Here is a 24561-nt window from a genome sequence, read left to right on the forward strand (position 1 = left end):
CATAATTCAGGTCAAGAGATACTTTCAGTAAAAATTGTTCAGAGTACAGAATATCGTGGCTTAATACAGTTAAATGAAAAAGAAGCTTTTGAGTCAAAACAATATTTGAATTCCAACTAAAGCACATACACACTTTGTGACTTTACCCTTTCAGAGTCTCAGTAGCCTTATATAAAGTATGGATATATATTCAATTGTTCTGAGCAGTAAATATGATCTACTTAATAAAAATAGCTAATGATTATTTAAAGCTTATTATGTGAAAGACAGTGTGTAAAACTCTTAAGTGTATCACATGTATTCACCTATTTAATCCCCACAGTAACTCAATGAGTAAAATATAAATATACTTTACTTTACAGAGGAGGCAAATAGATATAAAGAGTGTTAGGAGCTTGCTCAATTATCATACTGTTACTAGAAAGAAGAGACTGGATTAAGACTTAAACAATTTTGCTCCAGAGGCTTCTCTTAATAATCAATAGCATAAAGGCACAGCAATAATATATCTGCCTAGAACTTATCTAATATGATGGAATAGACCATGTGCTCAATGTGAGTGTGTGTCATAGTCGCTCAGTCATGTCCGACTCTGTGAAACCCCATGGACTATATAACCTGCCAAGTTCTTGTGTCCATGGAATTCTCCAGGCAAAAATACTTGGTTGGGTTGCCATTTCCTTCTCCAATGTGCTCAATAAATGATAGCTATTTTTAAAACTCTTGGCTCTCATCTTATGTGTATTTAGGAGTATGGACAATCAGTAAGCCTTTCTAAGTCTTAATTTTTCATTATATGATTGAAAGTATGAATTTAATTGCTTACCCTGAAATCACAAATTCTATAATGATGCCATCGTATCATGTTTATACAATGATGTGCAGAAAAGCAATTTAATTTTTCTTCAACAAATTAAGCCATGACAATTCTCCTCACTCTACGTCAGAGTGTGTAATATACAATAAGCATTTTTTATGATGAATACTTGTAAATCAGGAATGAAACTCAAAGTAATTACAGTAGAATTATATAAAATAACTTTCACTTTAGAGTGCACTCTAGCACATTTAGTATTTGTCTGCACTTGAGAAACTAATGTTTTTAAGACCAGGAAATGATTCTAGTTGATGGTATGTTCATATATGAATAACTCAACCTTTTGTTAGTTTGTGCCTGAAAGAGTGCAATTTGATACATAAAATGAATTTCCTTCCCTCGAACATCACTTGAATTGATTGAATTTTGATTCAATCACAAGAGTTTGGTGATTTCTTTAGCAAAGTCTTTCCAGTCTAATTATAATTAAATGGGACAAATGTTTATTGGAATTATTCTGTCAAGTACTACAGAAACTGTGCAGGAAAAAATAAATAAGGCCAAAATACAGTACCTACTCTCCAGGGATTAACAGTTGCAACTGTATGTCCACATATACATTCTAGACAAAGCAGAGTGAGATAAAATAAGTGTGTGTGTTTTTTGGGAGGTGTTGATTAAGAAAAGAAGGAAAACTTCAGGTTATAAATTGCTGACAGGTCCAAATAACTGAAGATGAAATTGAAATCAATGAGGTACATTATACAGGATTTTCACTGACAACAAGCACAGGGGAGTAGAATCATGCCCAGTAAACTGGAATAATAGTATTACTTTTAGAAAGTTTAAAAACACTTGAAATAAATATTTTTTAGAGTTCTTTCAACCCTGTTGAAACTTTGAACCATACTTTAAAGCGGTAGAAAAAAGATTAAAGCAGGAGAAAACAACAACAAGAAACTCTTCCTTGATCAAAGACTTTTGATCAGACAAACTTTTTAAAAACATTTTTGTATCAAACCAAAGTCATGTCTCTGACACAATGACAAGTTCTAAATACAGAGCAGTGAAGAAAAGTACTTGATTTGTTGGGATCAATTTATATGTGGCATTGATAGATTGTAATGGCAATACATTCATCCAAAAATGCTTCAAAGTACAGAATTCAGCTACACCTTGGAAACCTGAAAAGCCCTTTTACCTGCGGAAGGTGATCTTATAATACTAAGTAGGTAGTAAGGTTTTCTTAATCTGGATTTTAAATTTGGAATAGTCTCAGCATCTGGTTCCAAATAGGAAAAGGAGTACGTCAAGGCTGTATATTGTCACCCTGCTTATTTAACTTATATGCAGAGTACATCATGAGAAACGCTGGGCTGGAAGAAACACAAGCTGGAATCAAGATTGCTGGGAGAAATATCAATAACCTCAGATATGCAGATGACACCACCCTTATGGCAGAAAGTGAAGAAGAACTAAAGAGCCTCCAGATGAAAGTGAAAGAGGAGAGTGAAAAACTTGGCTTAAAGCTCAATGTTCAGAAAACTAAGATCATGGCATCTGGTCCCATCACTTCATGGGAAATAGATGGAGAAACAGTGGAAACAGTGTCAGACTTTATTTTTTTGGTCTCCAGAAACACTGCTGATGGTGATTGCAGCCATGAAATTAAAAGACGCTTACTCCTTGGAAGGAAGGTTATGGCCAACCTAGATAGCATATTTAAAAGCCAGAGACATTACTTTGCCAACAAAAGTCCGTCTAGTCAAGGCTATGGTTTTTCCAGTGGTCATGTATGGATGTGAGAATTGGACGGTGAAGAAAGCTGAGCACCAAAGAATTGATGCTTTTGAACTGTGGTGTTGGAGAAGACTCTTGAGAGTCCCTTGGACTGCAAGGAGATCCAACCAGTCCATCCTAAAAGAGATCAATCCTGGGTGTTCATTGGAAGGTCTGATGTTGAAGCTGAAACTCCAATACTTTGGCCACCTCATGCGAGGGGTTGACTCACTGGAAAAGACCCTGATGCTGGGTAGGATTGGGGGCGGGAGGAGAAGGGGATGACAGAGGATGAGATGGTTGGATGGCATCACTGACTCGATGGACATGGGTTTGGGTGGACTCTGGGAGTTGATGATGGACAGGGAGGCCTGGCGTGCTGCAATTAATGGGGTCACAAAGAGTCAGACACGACTGAGCGACTGAACTGAACTGAACTGAACAGCATCTCAGACATAAAGTTGGCTTGTTTATGGTGGTAGTGGTTTCTGTTGAAAAGATGGGTGCATTTATTAGAAACTCCACTAATTTTTAAGATTTTACACACATGACGCTAGTAAAGTAAAAGTGGCTCAAATAAAAAACAAGTTGATTTTTCTCAAAAGTAATGATGCGAGAGTAATCTATCCAAGAATACTGAATTAGCATCATGATGTCATAGACACAGGCCCTTGAATTTTGTGGTTCTACCATCTCTGTGACACAGCCCTCATTTACAAGGTCCAAGGTTTCTTGTTGTCGTACTTGTATTCTTACAAGAAAAATGCAGGAAGAAGAGAAAGGATGGCGGAGCTGTTCCTTTAGGAATATGACCTGAAATTTCTACTCATCAATACTTCTTATATTCCATGAGTCATCACTTTAGTGTGACATTAAAGTTGTAGGTAAGGCTGAAGAATGCATCTTCCAGTCAGTTGCCATGTGCCAAGCTAAAATTTCTATTCTCTACAGTAAAACGAGGAGACAGGGATTGTGTAAGAACTCATAGCTTCTTCCACAACAATTTTCACATTGTATTGAAGGTGGTTTCCCTTAATAGTTCAAAGTCTCTGACACACAAGGCTTGCCTGTTTTGCTGGGTAATTAGATGGCACTTTGAGGTTTTGTCAACAGCTTAGAACTAAGCCATTGTAGAAGTGTTATTGTTCATTTCAGCTGAGGGGAAATGGTGTTGAGTTAGAGAAAGGAGGTGAGTTTGGTCCTTTTCTATAATCTATCCAGGGAAAAAGATTCTGAGCCATTGTAACATGTGCAATCATATTTAAACTCATTTTGAACTATCTTTCCTTCCATTATTTTACAGAAATATAAAACATAAGGATGACGTACAATCATGGAAGAATTTTAAGGGACTTTTCAAATATTTTCTGTCCCCCCCCCAGTGTTTATTTATTTTATTGTACCCGTTGTTTACGCATGTGCATTCTATGTCGCTTCAGTCAAGTCCAACTCTTTGCAACCCTATGGACTGCAGCCTACCAGGCTCCTCTGTCAATTGGGATTCTCCAGGCAAGAATGCTGGAGTGGGTTGCCATGCCCTCCTCCAGGGGGATCTTCCCAACCCAGGGATCGAACCTGTGTCTCTTAAATCTCCTGTATTGGCAAGCTTGTTCATTATCACTAGCACTACTTGGGAAGAATGGTTTTGATATAATCAGGAAACTAAAGGGAAGTGTAATACATGTGATTGTCAAGAGGCTCTGGAACCATGTTGTAGATTTTCCAAGGGGCTCCCATACCCAGAAGGTAGGTATTCCCATCTAAGAAATGATCTACTATGTAATGGGTTGGTCAAAAATTTCATTTGGATTTTTCCATGACATCTTACTGAAAAACCTTAAAGAACTTTCTAGTCAACCCAACAAATATGAAGACATTTTATATCCATGGAGATCTAACTAATGTCTCTCATGTAATCAATCCAGTTTAAGATCTTAAACTAAAAACCAAGCTCTGAAAACTAAAATTGTAATGACCAAAAAAAAAAAAAAATCCATCAGCCTCAGCATGGTGGATCTAGTAGTATATTGGTATTTTGTTGTGTCTGGCAATACCCTAGGTATAAATCAAAACCTGTCATTGTCCTACTTGTTACAGTAGCCAGTGTTGCATAAATGAATAAAATAATGTCATTGAATTTCTAATGGAAAGGAGCAGACAGTGGTTGGACAAAGCCTCCCTTGACATTAAAGGCAACTAGTGGGTTGGGTAGATTTGTGAGAAAAATTCATGACTTTACCCAGTCAACTGGAAGTTTCATTTTTAACTTGACTGTGGTAATCCATAGAAGATTTTACCTATTATTGTTTCACCTGACCTAACAGTTACACATGGAATCCACTGCAATTATATTTTTTTCAAATTCAACTTGAATCTGAACTGAATCTTTTATTTTTATAATGATGAAAGAGAGAGCTTTGTATCTAAGGCCAATATCTTTACAGTAAAACAGGATCAGGTAACTGTCAGAGTCATACACAGCTAAGGAAGTTGCTAGAACAATAAAATGTACCAAGAACTATCCAGTGACAACACCCATTGATTAGAGAAAAGACCCATTCTCCTGACTATTGACAACACAGCCTCCTTCATTGCTGTCTGTAATTCATAACTAAAAAATCCAATGCTTCAGAGGGATACCTTTTTTTTTTTTTTACAACAATGTATCTCCACTAACAGAGAGCAAAGGATATAGAGCTATTGCTGAAGCAATAGAATTCATAGAAATATCAACAACGATTTCCCTACGGACACACTAGCAGAAAACTGCAAGATATCATTTCAGTAAGGGATAAAAGTAATTCCGGAAGGTATGGAGAAGTCAAACAACCTCCCAATTCATTTATCAAAGTGCCTACAGCTCCCTTTTCAAGTCAGGTGAAACAACAATAAATATTTGCAAAGTAAATTAATCTGTACCAAAAGCAATTTAATAAATAAAAGGTCAAAAGAACACAGTACAGAGCTTTTAGCTCTTGCCAATTCTGTAAGTGAGATGTGACTACAAAGTAGAAAAAAAATAGCATAAAGAAAATAAACATACAAAGAGCTGTTGAAGAAAAGCTGGACCAATTCATTTTATATTCATTCCTTGAATTCAATTTGAATCATAAAATGGTCACATAATGTAAATCGTAGCAGATAATTAGTAACCAAAACATAGATCTAAAATTTTTTTCATTTTGATTACTGGAGGAAAAAATTAAAAAATTCTCAGTACAAGAAAAGGTGGATGTTTATTTTACTAAATTGCAATGGGGAGTTAGAGGAATTTTCAGTTGGAGAAAGAATTCTTCTAGGAGCAAGCTCAGATAATTTCTTTGTTTCTGTGTTTCATCTGTCCTCAAATTGAGTAAACACAGATTGCCTAAAAGTTCACTGAAACATCTAACAAAAATGTTTATTCTGAAGCAGCACTTGCATATTTTCAGTTTATTTTCACTAAAAACCAAGAGTTTTCATAATATAAACTAAAGTTTGAGACCAACCACATTAACAATAACTGAAAAAATTACAATTGAATTTCTACTGTCTGAGTAATTTCTTGTGTAGCAGGCCATATTCTACACTTACAAGTTTAAGAAACTATGAAACAAAACTCTAGAGCCCTATGGATGGTTAAAAGCAAATACAGCTCCAGAGTAGAGGATATTATTTTGTGTTGTACATCCTCATTCTTGCCAGGCATGCATCTCAAGCCCACCCATCCATCATGTGTTAAACTGAATCTGTTTATTTTGTACACTTTGTATTATTTTTTTTAAACATGATTGGCTTCAGTGTTACTAAAAGCTTAAAGGAATTTTTAATTCTCTTCTTTACACCCATCAAATCACAAACACCTGTGTTTCTGTTTCTAAAATGTGCTTGCCCCTTACTTTATTCATATTGAAGACTATTGTATCAATCTAAGTCCTCCCACTGCTCATCTGAACCATCACAGTAATTCCCTAGGTACTCCTGCTTCTGCTACACAAAAATCAATTTTCTCCTTCTGGAGTGGTACATAAAAACACACCTGCCAGCATCGGAGCTTGAGAGCTTGCCATGGTTCCTATTACAAAAGTGAAGTCTTGAGGCATAACTTTTAAGACATTCTATGATTTGGTCCTATACTCCCTCTTCTTAACCCATTTACCACTCCATGCCCCATTCACCAAATTTCTTGTGTTTCCATACACATACCTCACTGTTTTTGTCTCCTTGACTTCACTTAAATGTTTATTATGGGTGTATGTGCACTGTGTGTTTAGTGCATGTCATGTCTAGAGTAATAATAGTAATAAAGATAATAATAATAGTAATCACTTCTATAGATTTTTTCCTCTAAAACAAGACTCATTGTAAGAAACATGCATATATAAATGCATTTAAATCTAACAAAAAGTCTATCAGAGATGTACTATTGCATTTCGTTTTATACCTAAAGGAACTTAGGCACATTTATTCTATTTTACCTACCTAGTGAATTGGGAATGGAATATAAATCTAGACAGTCTGGTTTCAGATTTTATGTTGTTTAATTTTTTTGCAATTGGTTATTTCTACTCATTGTTTTAAAACAAATGTAGGACCTCAATCCTCTAAAATACGTTCAAATATCCATGAGATAGAATTAGGTACACGTGCTCTCTACTGTAGTCCTTATATATTAAATTCTGTTTTCCCTGAAATTGAAACAAGCCATTAGACTTGCTCTATCAAAAAAAGAAAAAGATATAAAATCTGTTTCATCTATAAGCTTCTAAGCACATAATGTAGTTGATAAGTGTTTGTTGAACCAAACATTCTTATTGTTTATATAAAACACATTTGCATAGAAATCTGGAGTATCTGTCTTTTCTGAGTTTCTTCTTTAGTAGTTCTAGTCAACTGAGTCAAATTTTTTTAATTGTTATTATGCATGATTTATAAAGTGTATTGGGTTTCCCAGGTGTCTCAGTGGAAAAGAATCCACCTGCCAATGCAAGAGACTTAGGTTTGATTGGGAAGATCCCTTGGAGGAGGAATTGGCAACCCACTGTAGTATTCTTGCCTAAATAATTCAATGGACAGAGGAGCCTGCCATGGAGTGGCAGAGTCAGACATGACTGAGCACATAAAGTGTTTGTGGATATATGTATGAACCCTTCCTTTTTGGAGCACCCTTATTTGTGGAGCAGTTCAGTTCAGTCGCTCAGTCGTGTCCAGATCTTTGCGACCCTATGAACAGCAGCATGCCAGGCCTCTCTGTCCATCACCAATGTTTATATTGATCAAAGGAATTTAGGTAGATGTTAGCACTCAGTAATTAAGAATTTAGTGTCATTGATATGTCTGAAATAAACAAAAATATTTTTAGCTGGCCTACTCTTTAAATAGATGGTATAAAATGCCAAAATACAAAATGAATACTTGTTCAAAAAAGCAGGTTATCCCCAGGTACTTTAAATTTTCAGTAAACACTGAAAGACTTTTAAGAAAATACATAAATGAAAACAAAAAACTAGCAATCATGCATAGTAGATGAAAAATCGCTAAAGAATGACCTGTCCTTCAGGTATGACCTAAATCAAATACCTTATGATTATACAGTAGAAGTGACAAGTAGATTTAAGGGACTAGATCTGACAGACCGAGTGCCTGATAAACTATGGACAGAGGTTCGTGACACTGTACAGGAGACAGGGATCAAGACCACCCCCATGGAAAAGAAATGCAAAAAAGCAAAATGGCTGTCTGAGGAGGCCTTAAAAATAGCTGGGAATAGAAGAGAAGCATAAAGCAATGGAGAAAGGGAAAGATATTCCCATCTGAATGCAGAGTTCCAGAGAATAGCAAGGAGAGATAAGAAAGCCTTCCTCAGTGATCAATGCAAAGAAATAGAGGAAAACAATAGAATGGGAAAGACTAGAGATCTCTTCAAGAAAATTAGAGATACCAAGGGAACATTTCATGCAAAGTTGTGCTCAATAAAGGACATAAATGGTATGGACCTAACAGAAGCAGAAGACATTAAGAAGAGGTGGCAAGAATACACAGAAGAACTGTACAAAAAAGATCTTCACGACACAGATAATCATGATGGTGTGATCACTCACCTAGAGCCAGACATCCTGGAATGTGAAGTCAAGTGGGCCTTAGAAAGCATCACTGCGAACAAAGCTAGTGGAGGTGATGGAATTCCAGTTGATCTATTTCAAATCCTGAATGATGATCCTATGAAAGTGATGCACTCCATATGCCAGCAAACATGGAAAACTCAGCAGTGGCCACAGGACTGGAAAAGGTCTGTTTTCATTCCAATCCCAAAGAAAGGCAATGCCAAAGAATGCTCAAACTACCGCACAATTGCACTCATCTCACACGCTAGTAAAATAATGCTCGAAATTCTCCAAGCCAGGCTTCAGCAATATGTGAACCGTGAACTTCCAGATGTTCAAGCTGGTTTTAGAAAAGGCAGAGGAACCAGAGATCAAACTGCCAATATCCGCTGGATCATCGAAAAAGCAAGAGAGTTCCAGAAAAACATCTATTTCTGCTTTATTGACTATGCCAAAGCCTCTGACTGTGTGGATCACAATAAACTGTGGAAAATTCTGAAAGAGATGGGAATACCAGACCATCTGACCTGTCTCTTGAGAAACCTGTATGCAGGTCAGGAGGCAACAGTTAGAACTGGACATGGAACAACAGACTGGTTCCAAATAGGAAAAGGAGTATGTCAAGGCTGTATATTGTCACCCTGCTTATTTAACTTATATGCAGAGTTCATCATGAGAAAGGCTGGGCTGGAAGAAACACAAGCTGGAATCAAGATTGCTGGGAGAAATATCAATAATCTCATATATGCAGATGACACCACCCTTATGGCAGAAAGTGAAGATGAACTAAAGAGCCTCTTGATGAAAGTGAAAGAGGAGAGTTAAAAAGTTGGCATAAAGCTCAACGTTCAGAAAACTAAGATCATGGCATCTGGTCCCATCACTTCATGGGAAATAGATGGGGATACAGTGGAAACAGCGTCGCACTTTATTTTTTTGAGCTCCAAAATCACTGCTGATGGTGATTGCAGCCATGAAATTAAAAGATGCTTACTCCTTGGAAGGAAGGTTATGATCAGCCTAGATAGCATATTTAAAAGCAGAGACATTACTTTGTCAACAAAGGTCCATCTAGTCAAGGCTATGGTTTTTCCAGTGGTCATGTATGGATGTGAGAGTTGGACAATGAAGAAAGCTGTGCGCTGCAGAATTGATGCTTTTGAGCTGTGGTGTTGGAGAAGACTCTTGAGAGTCCCTTGGACTACAAGGAAATCCAATCAGTCAATCCTAAAGGAGATCAGTCCTGTGTTTTCATTGGAAGGACTGATGTTGAGGCTGAAACTCCAATACTTTGGCCACCTCATGCGAAGAGTTGACTCATTGGAAAAGTCCCTGATGCTGGGAAGGATTGGGGGCAAGAGGAGAAGGGGATGACAGAGGATGAGATGGTTGGATGGCATCACCAACTCGATGGACATGGGTTTGGGTAAACTCCGGGAGGTGGTGATGGACAGGGAGGCCTGGCGTGCTGCGATTCATGGGATCGCAAAGAGTCGGACACTACTGAGGACTGAACTGAACTGAACTGAGACCAGTTAAAATTAAATATATGTAACTTTACCTCGATTAAAATTTGGGAGACTGAGGCATTAAATTGAAATTGATATTCCCTATAATTGCCTTTACATGATGCCAATTCCTATATTTTAGCCATGATTTTTTTTTTAAGTCAGGAAATAAGACCAAATTCTGCCTCTAAACATAAATTTAATTATGTGACTACTGAGTTGGCCATCAATTCAAAATGAAAAAGACGATTTACTATCTTTTGAGGGACTTATCTGACAGAGAATAGATCAGTTCATAGCTATTCAAGATATGTCTGACACCAGTTATTTAATTGGTGATTAATTAAATAAATTGCCATGTCCCAGGGTTATATACACCTATGTCATTAACAGCTTTATTTTAAAAGAGTATTTTTGCCATTTTTTTGGCTGATCGGTTAGTTTATTGAAATGGAAATGGAGGCTGAAAAACCTGAAATCTACAGAAAGAAAAGCTGGACTATTAAAGTTGAATGCTAAAAGAGCAATCTTGAGAGAATTGAATGTATAAAAACAAAGACAGTCTTTATATTAAAATAATTCAAGATGTACTGTTATTATCACTGTAATGAGAAAAACAAAATTTACTGTAGTTCATGATTTGCCAATGGTTTCAAGGCCAATAAAGGATGATTTTTACATTCTTATAGACTTAGATCACAAAATACAGCAAATCTCAAAAGCAAGACTTTATGGATAGACACTTATGCTTTGAGGCTTATAAATAAGCCTCAAAAAATTTTTTGTGTTGTTTGTTTTGGTTTTAATGCTGAGGCATTTGTTCCAGTTATATTGCCATTAGACTTACCACTTCTTTCCTTTTTTAAAAAAAAGCTTAAATTAGCTTAAAAAACTTAAAGTTTCAAGAAAGAAAAAAATTCAGGAAATTATGAAGTTGGCGCTATTTTATTTTTCTCCTGTCATTTTCAATGTAATTTTAATTTTTATCAAAAAAAAAAAAGAAAAATATATCTTAAGCCTGGAATGTATGGTCATGCTCTCACTCACCCGTGTCCAACTCTTTGCTACCCTATGGACCATAGCCTGCCATGCTCCTCTGTCCATGGGATTCTCCAGGCAAGAATATGGAGTGGGTTGCCATATACTTCTCCAGGGGATCTTCCTGATCCAGGGATTGAACCCACAAACTAGACTTTTTCTAGGGATGAGAGAAAAGAAATTTATTTATTTATTTATTTTTATTTCCTTCATGGAAATTATACCACATAATTGTTTTTAGCAACTAGGATGCATAAATTTTCTTCTTTTTAAACACTGAAATTGTGAGCATATTGATACTAATTTAAACCTCTCCATTTATTGCTGTCACTGAGAGTTTTGCTTCTCTCAAAACATCATGAAAAGTATACTAAAGGGATTATTTTAAAAATAAAAGGACTTAGATCAGCAAGCTTGGAGGGAACAGAGAAAGAAATACTGATCACAGGATTTTGTGATCTGGCTGGTAGATAAATTAAATGCATAGACCTGAGATAGCCTTTAAGACACTAATGAAGAGAATGGAGAAACAACACAAATTATATGAAAGAATTCTCAAAAACTTCAGGAAAGATGAAAGCTATTCAGCCTGAAATATTCACAGATGGAAAAAATTATGATTAAAAATGGTCTCAGCAGATTTTGATCTAAGCTTACAAGATAAATCAGAACTAGTTAGAGGAATATTTAGTGTTTTGTTTTTCAAATAAAAATATTACATATTAATGAAAAGAAATTGTGTATATATACACATTTTTATATATATATATATATATATATATATAAGAAACATGTTACTCTAACAAATATTGCAGGTAAATAAAAATAAAATACTGATAAATTTTAGAAAATTTAATTTTTAGTGAAATACTATGTAAATGTTATTAAAATATATATGAACTAGAAATTGACCAAAATACATGAATGTGTACCTAGAATCATTATTTTTAGTGTTTCAATCATCAATACAGAAGTATTTTCTTGCTTTAATATGCATGAAAGTGAAAGTGGCTCAGTCATATCCATCTCTTTGTGACCCCGTGACTATACAGTCCGTGGAATTCTCCAGCCCAGAATACTGGAGTGGGTAGCCTTTCCCTTCTCCAGTGGATCTTCCCAACCCAGGAATTGAACCTGGGTCTTCTGCATTGCAAGCAGGTTCTTTACCAGCTGAGCCACAAGGAAGCCCTTAATATGCATAGCAACAATTAAAAAAAAATATTTTGAAAATCTATATTCAATAAATCAAAACGCTGTATCAGTCTGTGTTCCAAAAGTGATAAATGTCAATATTTTTAACATTCTTTTCTTTCTGAATAGGTCCCAGGTTGAACTGTACATTTTTACTTATGCATGTGGGCTCAGTCATGCCCAACCCTTTGCAGCCCTATTGACTGTAGCCCTCCAGATTCCTCTGTCCATGTGATTTCTCAGGCAGGGATACTGGAGTGGATTGCCATTTCTTCCTCCCGGGGATCTTCCTGACCCAAGGATTGAACTCATCTCCTGTGTCTCCTGCATTGCAGGAGGATTACTTACCACTGAGCCACTACCTCAAATCCATGGAACTCTTTCGGGGTGCTGCATGTACTGGTTGAGAGGTCTTTCCTAGAGCACACTCAGATAGTTGAGTGACCCTAAGAAGAAGGCTAAGTGCATCATTTATCCTGAGTATATGAAATAGTGAAAAGTTGACCAGTACTTTAGATAGTCCTTTGAAATATTAATGACAAATGTTTCAGTTAAGTGTATGGCTGAAGTTAAATAGATGAAGATTCAAGATTATTGTTTCCAGGTATAATGTCACCATTTGAGAGAAGACCTGTAATCTATGGTCTTCGCTAGTGGCTCAGTTAAAGAATCTGCAGGTAAAGAATCTGCCTGCAAAGCAGGAAACCCAGGTTCTATCCCTGGGTAGGGAAGATCCCTTAGAGAAGGAAGTGGCAACCCACTCCAGTACTCCCTGGAAAATTCCATGGACAGAGGAACCAGGCAGGCTACAGTTCATGGGATCGCAGAGTTGGACACAACTGTTGACTAGCTTTCACTTCACTTTTCACTGTAGGCTATAGATCTCAATAGTCACTGAAACGTATGGGGCTGTGTTTGGAACAAATGAGATGGAAAGAACCCTGAGTTCTCCCTGAAACCTCTGCCAGAGTTTACTTTTAATCTACTCTGTTAAAAACTTATCACTAACATGTTCAGTTGCTAAGTTTTGTCTGACTCTTTGCAACCTCATGGACCGTAGCATGCCAAGGTCCTATGTCCTCCACCATCTCCCAGTTTGCTCAAATTCCTGTCCACTGAGTTGGTAATGTTATCTGATTATCTCATCCTTTGCAGTCCCTTTCTTTTGCCTTCAATCATTAACATATATATATTATATATATAGGTATATATATATAACATATATATACACATACATATAAAATTAATCATTTTTCATCTTTTAGATATCAGTGTGCCTCCCATGGTAGACTGTGTTTTGACTCAAGATTAAATTTGCAAATCATTTACAGAGTATGACATATATTCTTATCATAATTGGGAGTTATGTTTCCTTATTATACAAAGTAGGAAACAGAAATTCTGAAAGCAAAACTAGGACTTTCCAAAGGAAAATGACTCTGAGACTGCTCAAGATTAAAACTTCAAAGTCCAGCATTCTAGATCATGAAAGGGTTATTGGACCAGGAAAATGTTTTTATCACATATATATTTTCAAATTTCCTGAAAGAAAGGCTAAGTGTAATTGTTCAGCTCCTTCTGTTATGCAACCATGTAATTGGCTCTAAAGAGATTTAGATGAGTGTGGATTAGGCAAGTGAGAGAGGTTATTGAAGATCTCTGCAAGAAGCAAAATAAACAGTTGCTATCAAATTAGGTATTAGACATGGTCCACAATAACAATGTACTCATCATGGAGTACTTCTGCCATGGTGCTTTCCTCCCATGTAGAAAAGTCATCTTACTACCAACTTCTCAGGTGCCTTTACTCTGGTGTTCTTCCAAAACCAGAATTGTCTTCTTGTTTCAGAATTTCCATTCCTTACCCCTAAAGAAAACTTGTTTCTTCTGGGCTCTTTTTCCCTCAGGCCATCTCCTGATTGTTAAATTGGTGGTCCATTAATTTGACAAATGAAGAGGTTACAATGCTAACTCAAATTCAGTTAAGCTTTTGGGCATCTAAACCAAGTTTATAATAGATGCTGTGGGGATTATAAAGAGGAGGTACAAATCTAATTTTCCAGTGGCTAAACTAGCTGGATTGGTGGCCATTCCTTTCTTCTCTCTCACATAAAGGAGCCTGGAGGGAATGGCACTCATTAATGTGTTTTTTAAATGGAAAAAAATATTTCACTTTCTTTCTCTTAGAGTCAGTATAAGTAGAGCTCTGTTATGTGGAAGTTTATAACTCAGTCTTAGGAGTCCTACTCAGTAGTAGTAGTAGTAGTAGTAGTACTGTTAGTCACTCGGTTGTGTCCGACTCTTGCAACCCCACCAGGCTCCTCTGTCCATTGAATTCTCCAGGCCTGCTCAGAAAGGTTCTTTATCAAATGTAGCTGCTGCTATGTGTGTGTGTGTATATATATATATATATATACACACACATACATATACATAATTTAATACTGGTCTTTTTTCTGTTAAATGATCAAAAACAAGTGAACATTTACATTTAAGAATACTTGATAGTTTAAATGACAGTATCCCAGTTATAGTGAAAACAGCCATTTATAGATTTAAGTAGTGATTTGTGTTTTTTTTTTTTGTGTGTGTGTATATATATATATATATATATATATGAATTTAAATGCCTAGAATTTTGTTATGAAATAATGGGTATGTCTAAGATTCTAGTGAATGATCTCTTACTACTAGTCATACACCTGCCTAATAAAGGCAGATTTAGTCAAAGTAAATCATTAACTTTGCCATGGCAAATGTAATCATAAGTTTCTGAATTAATTTATTAATTCATATTACTTAGCTTAGGCATTATCTAGAAACATCTTTAGATATTCGACTAAAGCCTTTTGAGAAAAATCACATTTTATAAAATTACTCAAAATAGCCTACCACTGTTATCTAAATCTGATGCTCCGAACTCTCTGTTATATGATCTGGGATGATTTACTTGAAGATCATCATTGGCACGATCAGTTTATGTGAAGAAGTATTAACATATAAGACAGGACATTGCTTGAGGCAATTAGTATAGCAAGCATACTTTCTTCTTCCTCTTAGCCTTGCATCCAAAATATTAATTAGATGGCTAATGTGAAAATCAAGAGAATTTATATTTTAAATGAATATTTTTTGGCATTTATCCCATATTTCCCCATATCCTTGAAACATCTTAAGCACATGGCAGTTCAATATTAAAGGGGAGAATCAATAATTCAAATGAATGTATGAAGCCAACAAAAATAAACAATTAAGATTTTGTTATTAAAGAATGTCTAGAAAATTGACTCAAATTATCATATGTTGAACATAGCCTAAGTAATTTATTACGCTATGTTTAAGGAATTCCAGTTGCTGATCAACTAATAAAGTGTTGGTTTTAAAACTTTAAATTTTTTACTTTTTGCCTTTGTTTGATGTAGGAAACCCTGGTCACTGCTGAATCTTGAAATTGCAGATAATTTAAGTATCTTTAGTCAGCAAACTTATATTTTCTCCCCAAAGGAAATATATTCTTGCTGAAATATGATCATGGACCACACCACTGGATATTTAATCTTGGAGAAAGTGAATTTTCCTGTATTATAAGACTGGGGTGATCAGCAATAGCTATCTTTATTCTTTTTAGTGTCCAGATTATGCTCTTGCTTCACTGGAGAGAGAAATTGAGGACTATCTATGGGATTTTCTGTGTTGTCAAACTATGCACTGCTTTCAACAAAGATATTAAACCTTCAGTACTCAAACCTGCTGGAGTCAACAATATTTTAATTTTACAAATATCTTCAGTTTTTAAATTACTGTGAAATATGCCTAGAAGGACAGAAATGCACTGCCAATGGAATGCCCTCACAACAACTCTTCTACTTTTAAGCGTTTTTAGTGCTTCTCTAAATAATTTCTTGGTTATTATAAAAATGGGATAAGGCTTTATGAGATGTCTGAGTGATCCTTGAGACAAAGGCAGATTGAGTTGTGAAGTATGCAATGACATTTTAGCAGATAGAAGAATTGTCTAATTCTTTGTATTGTTAATACAAAGCTTTTATTTGTATTGTTTTCATTTTGAGTGGTTCTTTTCTCCTGTTTCTGTAGCTCAATAATGGATTCTTAATTTCCTTTTTACATTATTATCTAGTGGGAAAGATAATATCTTAAAATTATCCTGCTTAATGTAAATGCGTCCTTGAAAGTTAGTATCTATTAGTCTTTTGTGAAATAGCAGCAGTTTCAGAAACTTTGCTTTTTCAGTGAGCATGAAACCATGCTCACTGAACACGCAACACATGCATGTATACTGTACAGAAAAAAAATGGCAAATTATACAAATTACTTGACTATGAATTAACAGTTATTTGAAAAATATATTTTACCCTTTAGAGACTTCCCTGGTGCCTCAGATGGTAAAGAATCTGCCTGCAGTGCAGGAGATCTGGGTTTGATTCCTGGGTCGAGAAGATAACCTGGAGAAAGGAATGTTACCCACTCCAGTATTCTTGCCAGGAGAATCTCACAGGTAGTGGAGTGTGATGGGCTACAGTCCATGGGGTTGCAAAGAATTGGATACAATTGAGTGACTAACACTTTCACTTCCATTTTACATTTAATAAGTTTATTGGTACCCTAATAAATATAATTTTTATAATTTATAGTTTTATTAATAAACATATATTTTATATTTTTCAAAAATTATTTAGGCAGCACTCTCATTTTAACTCTAGATAACAGCATAGTAGTCTTCAGAATAAGAAATCATGACATGCTATTAATAAGAGGAAATCTAGTTTGCAAACTGTATAACTATGTTATTAAATGCTCCAAATATTTACATTCAAATATCAGTAATAGTTCACAATATCATATTCACGAATACACAAACACAGTATCTGCAGGAGATAGATGAGTATGATTTAATGAATAAAAATATTGTGTGTTCTAAGATGAAGCTATGATTTATAATAGTTTCAGATCATGGTAGAGAAGTAGTGTGGATATAATTTAGCTGAATGTTCTCATTTTGCAGATAAGGCAAGGGATTCTTCAAGAACTGCTGCTGCTGCTGCTAAGTCGCTTCAGTCGTGTCCGATTCTGTGTGAGCCCATAGATGGCAGCCCACCAGGCTCCGCCGTCCCTGGGATTCTCCAGGGAAGAATATTGGAGTGGGTTGCCATTTCCTTCTCCAGTGCATGAAAGGGAAAAGTGAAAGTGAAGTCGTTTAATCGTGTCCAACTCTTAGCGACCCCATAGGCTGTAGCCTACCAGGCTTCTCTGTCCATGGGATTTTCCAGGCAAGAGTACTAGAGTGGGGTGCCATTGCCTTCTCCGTCTTCAAGAACTAAATGGAAAGAAAAGAGTGGAGATCCCAACTAGAACCCTGATCCCTTGGCTCTGGTTCCATCTTTATATCAAGTGCTATATAAATTTAATATTTGAACATAGTTCTTGTTATGTTTGCTCACTGAAGACATTAAGGCAAAAGAAAATTAAATAGCTTGTCCAAAAAATACCTAATAACATAACAAAATCATCTTGAAGTGTTTGACTCAAAAACCTGTGATCTTAAGACTCCAGATTCTGCTAACAGTGTCCAAATCTGAACAAGATGAAAAGACAGGTAACAATTCTAGCGAAAACATTTTCAAGTTACATGTCCACTAAAGAAATTTTCTGTATTACATAAAAAATTCTCAAAAATCAATAGTAAGAAAACAAAGCATTGAACAAATTGACAAAATATTTTGTGAAACTTCACCAAAGAAGATGTACAGGTGATTATTAAGCAAATAAAAAGATACTGGACATCATTGGTCATTAGAGTAGCAAATTTATACCACAATGACTTAGCATTACACAATTATTAAAATTACTTAAATAAACTAATCAAACTAAAAGGCTAGAATACAGTGTTTCAGCAAGTATGTATAGTAACTCCAACTCTGAGAGATTACTGGCATGAATACAAAACACATTTCAAATACGGTGTGGTTATCTCTTATAAAGTTAACATATGATCTAGCAATCCCCGCTACTAGATATTTACCCTATTAAAATGAAAATCTATGTCTCATAAAAGCATGTACATAATGACTTAAAGCAGCTTCATTTGTAATTGCTCACATCTGGAAACAATCCAAATATACCTCAAATGGGGAAGAGCAAAATCTGCAGTAAACTCAAGCCATGGAATTCTATCCAAGAATAAAAAGGAATGAACTACTAATAGAAACAGTAGTATGGATGAGTTTAAAACATAGTATAGAGTGTTTAAAAAGCAAGACACAAGAGTCTAGACCATGTGGTTTCATATAGTATGTGGTTTTGCAACTGCAAAGCTATTAAGGCAGAAAACAACTGAGTCATTTCCAAAGTCATGCAGTGAAGGGACTGGTTGGTTATAGAAGAAGGGTGAACAAGACCTTCACATTTTGCTCAGTCTAGTTAAACTTTTTTTTTTTTTTTTTTATGTTTAATAATGTTTAATATGTGTGTCTGCAAGTAGAAGCATTAATGCATACAAATTTTTTCTTCTGTAAAGGATATGTTTTTTTTTTTTTTTTTTTTTATAAATTTATTTATTTTAGTTGGGGGCTAATTACTTTACAATATTGTAATAGTTTTTGCCATACATTGACATGAATCAGCCATGGGTTTACATGTGTTCCCCTTCCCGGACCCCCCACCCACCTCCCTCCCCATCCCATCCCTCTGGATCATCCCATTGCCCCGGCCCTGAGCCCTTGTCACATGCATCGAACATGGAATGGTGCTCTGTTTCACATATGACAATACACATGTCTCAATGCCATTCTCCCAGAACGTCCCACCCTCACCTTCTCCCTCAGAGTCCATAAAAATTGTTCCATGCATCTGTGTCTCTTATTCTGTCTCGCATATAGGGTTATCGTTACCATCTTTCAAATTCCATATATATGCATTAGTATACTGTATTGTTGTTTTTCTTTCTGGCTTACTTCACTCTGTATAATGGGCTCCAGTTTCATCCATCTCAGTAGAACCGATTCAAATGTATTTTTTTTAATGGCTGAGTAATATTCCATTGTGTATATGTACCACAGCTTCCTTATCCATTCGTCTGCTGATGGACATCTAGGTTGCTTCCATGTCCTGGCTATTGTAAACAGTGCTGCGATGAACATTGGGGTACACGCGTCTCTTTCAATTCTGGTTTCCTCGGTGTATATGGCCAGCAGTGGGATTGCTGGGTCATATGGCAGTTCTATTCCCAGTTTTTTAAGGAATCTCCACACTGTTCTCCATAGTGGCTGTACTAGTTTGCATTCCCACCAACAGTGTAAGAGGGTTCCCTTTTCTCCACACCCTCTCCAGCATTTATTGCTTGTAGACTTTTGGATAGCAGCCATTCTGACTGGTGTGAAATGATACCTCATTGTGGTTTTGATTTGCATTTCTCTAATAATGAGTGATGTTGAGCATCTTTTCATGTGTTTGTTAGCCATCTGTATGTCTTCTTTGGAGAAATGTCTGTTTAGTTCTTTGGCCCATTTTTTGATTGGGTCGTTTATTTTTCGGGAATTCAGCTGCAGAAGTTGCTTGTATATTTTTGAGATTAATTGTTTGTCTGTTGCTTCATTTGCTATTATTTTCTCCCATTCTGAAGGCTGTCTTTTCACCTTGTTTATAGTTTCCTTTGTTGTGCAAAAGCTTTTAATTTTAATTAGGTCCCATTTGTTTATTTTTGCTTTTATTTCCAATATTCTGGGAGGTGGGTCATGGAGGATCCTGCTGTGATTTATGTCGGAGAGTGTTTTGCCTATGTTTTCCTCTAGAAGTTTTATTGTTTCTGGTCTTACGTTTAGATCTTTAATCCATTTTGAGTTTATTTTTGTGTACGGTGTTAGGAAGTGTTCTAGTTTCATTCTTTTACAAGTGGTTGACCAGTTTTCCCAGCACCACTTGTTAAAGAGATTGTCTTTTCTCCATTGTATATTCTTGCCTCCTTTGTCGAAGATAAGGTGCTACTACAAAGCCACAGTCATCAAGACAGTATGGTATTGGCACAAAGATAGAAATATAGATCAATGGAACAAAATAGAAAGCCCAGAGATAAACCCACGCACATATAGTTAAACTTTTGATAAATGTCTTCCTAACTGTAGGTCCCCGAATTCCCTTTTATTAGGGCACTTATTTCAGATTTTATGAGGTTGATTTCTTGCATTTTCTCACATCTAAAAAATCACTAATCTCATCAATGGAGACAGCTGTACCTCTTGAGTAGCAGTAATCTTCTGCCAAAATGTGTGCTTGATTACAAGTATCCCCCTTCACTGATATCATGTTTATACTGACCTCCTCCACTATCTCTTTGGAGAAGTTGCACAGAGCTGAGAAGCTGTCTCCTGGACTATAGTTCTCATCTGGTTCTATATAAAGCTTAACTCACAAATCTCATATTGTGTAATTTTCTTCAGTCAATAGCTTTAGCCACGTTTTAGCCAAAAGACATAATTTTTACATACTTTTCTTCTATAGAAGTGTGATTATAAACACAGGTGTTCAGAACTGACATCCCCAAGACATGCAATCTTGGCATGTGGATTATTTTGAGAAAAAGGCAATGGAGATACTACAGGCTCAAGAGAAACAATTGCCTCCTCCTTAACTACTTGGAATGTTAGGTCCATGAATCAAGGCAAATTGGAAGTGGTCGAACAGGAGACGGCAAGAGTGAATGTCGACATTCTAGGAATCAGTGAACTAAGATGGACTGGAATGGGTGAATTTAACTCAGATGACCATTATATCTACTACTGTGGGCAGGAATCCCTTAGAAGAAATGGAGTAGCTATCATGGTCAAAAAAAGAGTCCAAAATGCAGTACTTGGATGCAATCTCAAAAACGACAGAATGATCTCTGTTCGTTTCCAAGGCAAACCATTCAATATCACGGTAATCCAAGTCTATGCCCTGACCAGTAACGCCGAAAAAGCTGAACTTGAACGGTTCTATGAAGACCTACAAGACCTTTTAGAACTAACGCCCCAAAAAGATGTCCTTTTCATTATAGGGGACTGGAATGCAAAAGTAGGAAGTGAAGAAACACCTGGCGTAACAGGCAAATTTGGCCTTGGAGTACAGAATGAAGCAGGGCAAAGGCTAACAAGAGTTTTGCAAAGAGAATGCACTGGTCATAGAAAACACCTTCTTCCAATAACACAAGAGAAGACTCTACACATGGACATCACCAGATGGTCAACACCAAAATCAGATTGATTATATTCTTTGCAGCCAAAGATGGAGAAGCTCTATACAGTCAGCAAAAACAAGACCAGGAGCAGATTGTGGCTCAGATCATGAACACCTTATTGCCAAATTCAGACTTAAATTGAAGAAAGTAGGGAAAACTACTAGACCATTCACGTATGACCTAAATCGAATACCTTATGATTATACAGTGGAAGTGACAAATAGATTTAAGGGACTAGATATGATAGACAGAGTGCCTGATGAACTATGGACAGAGGTTCGTGACATTTTACAGGAGACAGGGATCAAGACCATCCCCATGGAAAAGAAATGCAAAAAAGCAAAATGGCTGTCTGAGGAGGCCTTACAAATAGCTGGGAAAAGAAGAGAAGCAAAAAGCAAAGGAGGAAAGGAAAGATATTCCCATCTGAATGCAGAGTTCCAAAGAATAGCAAGGAGAGATAAGAAAGCTTTCCTCAGCGGTCAGTGCAAAGAAATAGAGGAAAACAACAGAATGGGAAAGACTAAAGATCTCTTCAAGAAAATTAGAGATACCAAGGGAACATTTCATGCAAAGATGGGCTCGATAAAGGACATAAATGGTATGGACCTAACAGAAGCAGAAGATATTAAGAAGAGGTGGCAAGAATACACAGAAGGACTGTACAACAAAGATCTTCACGACCCAGGTAATCACGATGGTGTGATCACTCACCTAGAGCCAGACATCCTGGAAAGTGAAGTCAAGTGGGCCTTAGAAAGCATCATCATGAACAAAGCTAGTGGAGGTGATGGAATTCCAGTTGAGCTATTTCAAATCCTCAAAGATGATGCTGTGAAAGTGCTGCACTCAATATGGGGTCGCAGAGAGTCAGGCACAACTGAAGCGACTTAGCAGCAGCAGCAGTGGCACTATTGGTAAAGAATCCATCAGCCAATGCAGGAGGCATAAGAATGCGGGTTCAATCCCTTGGTTGGAAATATCCCATGAAGGAGGAAATGGCAACCCACTCCAATATTCTTGACCGGAGAATTCCATGAACAGAGGAGTCTGTCACACTATAGTCCATAGGGTTGCAGAGTTCAGCACAACTGGGCATTGTTTGAGCACCACTACCACCACGTATCATAAAAGGCATTGTGAAGTGAAAGTAGTTCAGTTGTGTCCGACTCTTTGTGATCCCATGGACTACACAGTCCATGCAATTCTCCAGGCCAGAACGCTGGAGTGGGTAGCCTTTCCCTTCTCCAGGGAATCTTTGCAACCGAGGTCTCCCGCATAGGAGGCAGATTCTTTACTGTCTGATCCAAGAGGGAAGCCCAAGAATAATGGAGTGGATAGCCTATCCCTTCTCCAGCGGATCTTCCCAACCCAGGAATCAAACCAGGGTCTTCTGCATTGCAGGCAGATTCTTTACCAACTGAGCTATCAGGGAAGCCCCTAAAAGGCAATGTAATTGCGGTTAAAAACTAGGAGTTTCCTTTTCTCCACATCCTCTGCATCATTTATTGTTTGTAGATATTTTGATGATGGCCATTCTGACAACTGTGAGGTGATATTTCATTGCAGTTTGATGTATATTTCTCTAATAAAGAGCAATATTACACATCTTTTTGTGTGTTTATTAGTCATCAGTATGTCTTTTGGCAGAAATGTCTGTTTAGGTCTTTGCCCACTTTTTGATTGGGCTGTTTGTTTTTATGTTACAGAGTTGCATAACCCGCTTGTATATTTTGGAACTATGAAAGACAGTATGTAGATTACTTAAAAAATTACAAATAAAACTAACATATGGCCCAACAGTCCCAATACTGGGCATATAACCTGAGAAAATCAAAACTGAAAAAGACACATGTACCCAATGTTCATTGCAGCACTATTTACAATAGCTAGGAAAAGGAAGCAACTTAGATATCCATCAACACATGAATGGATAAAGAAGCCCTGGTACATATATACAATGGAATATTCAGTTCAGTTCAGTTCAGTTGTGCAGTCGTGTCCAACTCTTTGTGACCCCATGAACTGCAGTGCACCAGGCTTCCCTGTCCATCACCAAATCCTGGAGCCTGAACAAACTCATGTCCATTGATCGGTGATGCCATCCAACCATCTCATTCTCTGTCATTCCCTTCTTCTCCTGACTTCAATCTTTCCCAGCCTCAGGGTCTTTCCCAATGAGTCAATTTCTCACATCAGGTGGTCAAAGTATTGGACCTTCAGCTTCAATATCAGTCCTTCCAATGAATATTCAGTAATGATTTCACTTAGGATTGACTGGTTTGATCTCCTTGAATTCCAAGGGACTCTCAAGAGGCTTCTCCAACACCACAGTTCAAAAGCACCAATTCTTAGGCACTCAGCTTTCTTTATGGTCCAACCATCACAACCATACATGACTACTGGAAAAACCATAGCATTGGCTAGACGAATCTTTGTTGGTGAAGTAATGTCTGTGCTTTTTAATATGCTGTCTAGGTTGGCCATAGCTTTTCTTCCAAGGAGCAAACATCTTTTAATTTCATGGCTGCAGTCACCATATGCAGTAATTTTGGAGCCCAAGAAAATAAAGTCTGTCATTCTTTCCATTGTTTCCCCATCTATTTGCAATGAAGTGATGGGACCAGATGCTATGATTTTAGTTTCTTGAATGTTGAGTTCTAAGCCAGCTTTTTCACTATCCTCTTTCACTTTCACCAAGATGCTCTTTAGTTCCTCTTCACTTTTGCCATGAGGATGGTGTCATTTGCATATCTGAGATTATGAAATTTCTTCTGGCAATCTTGATTCCAGCTTGTGCTTCATCAAACCTGGCATTTCACATGATGTACTCTGCATGTAAGTTAAATAAGGAAGATGACAATATATAGCCTTGGAGTACCCCTTTCCCAGTTTGGAACAGTCCATTGTTCCATG

The 24561-nt window shown here is 36.7% G+C and overlaps 1 long non-coding RNA gene across 1 annotated transcript in view; it reads right to left on the reverse strand.

Moving 5' to 3' along the window:
• The window catches only part of LOC145544834 (uncharacterized), a 246478-nt gene that overhangs the window by 202402 nt on the left and 19515 nt on the right, over positions 1 to 24561 (reverse strand). Inside the window, exon 4 of the long non-coding RNA XR_014081659.1 lies at positions 11235 to 11385. This is a non-coding gene — a long non-coding RNA (uncharacterized LOC145544834). The remainder of the gene's footprint in view (positions 1 to 11234; positions 11386 to 24561) is intronic.

Source organism: Giraffa tippelskirchi, chromosome 1 (genome assembly GCF_054371585.1).
Source record: "Giraffa tippelskirchi isolate mGirTip1 chromosome 1, T2T-mGirTip1v1.2.pri, whole genome shotgun sequence".
NCBI lineage: Eukaryota > Metazoa > Chordata > Mammalia > Artiodactyla > Giraffidae > Giraffa > Giraffa tippelskirchi.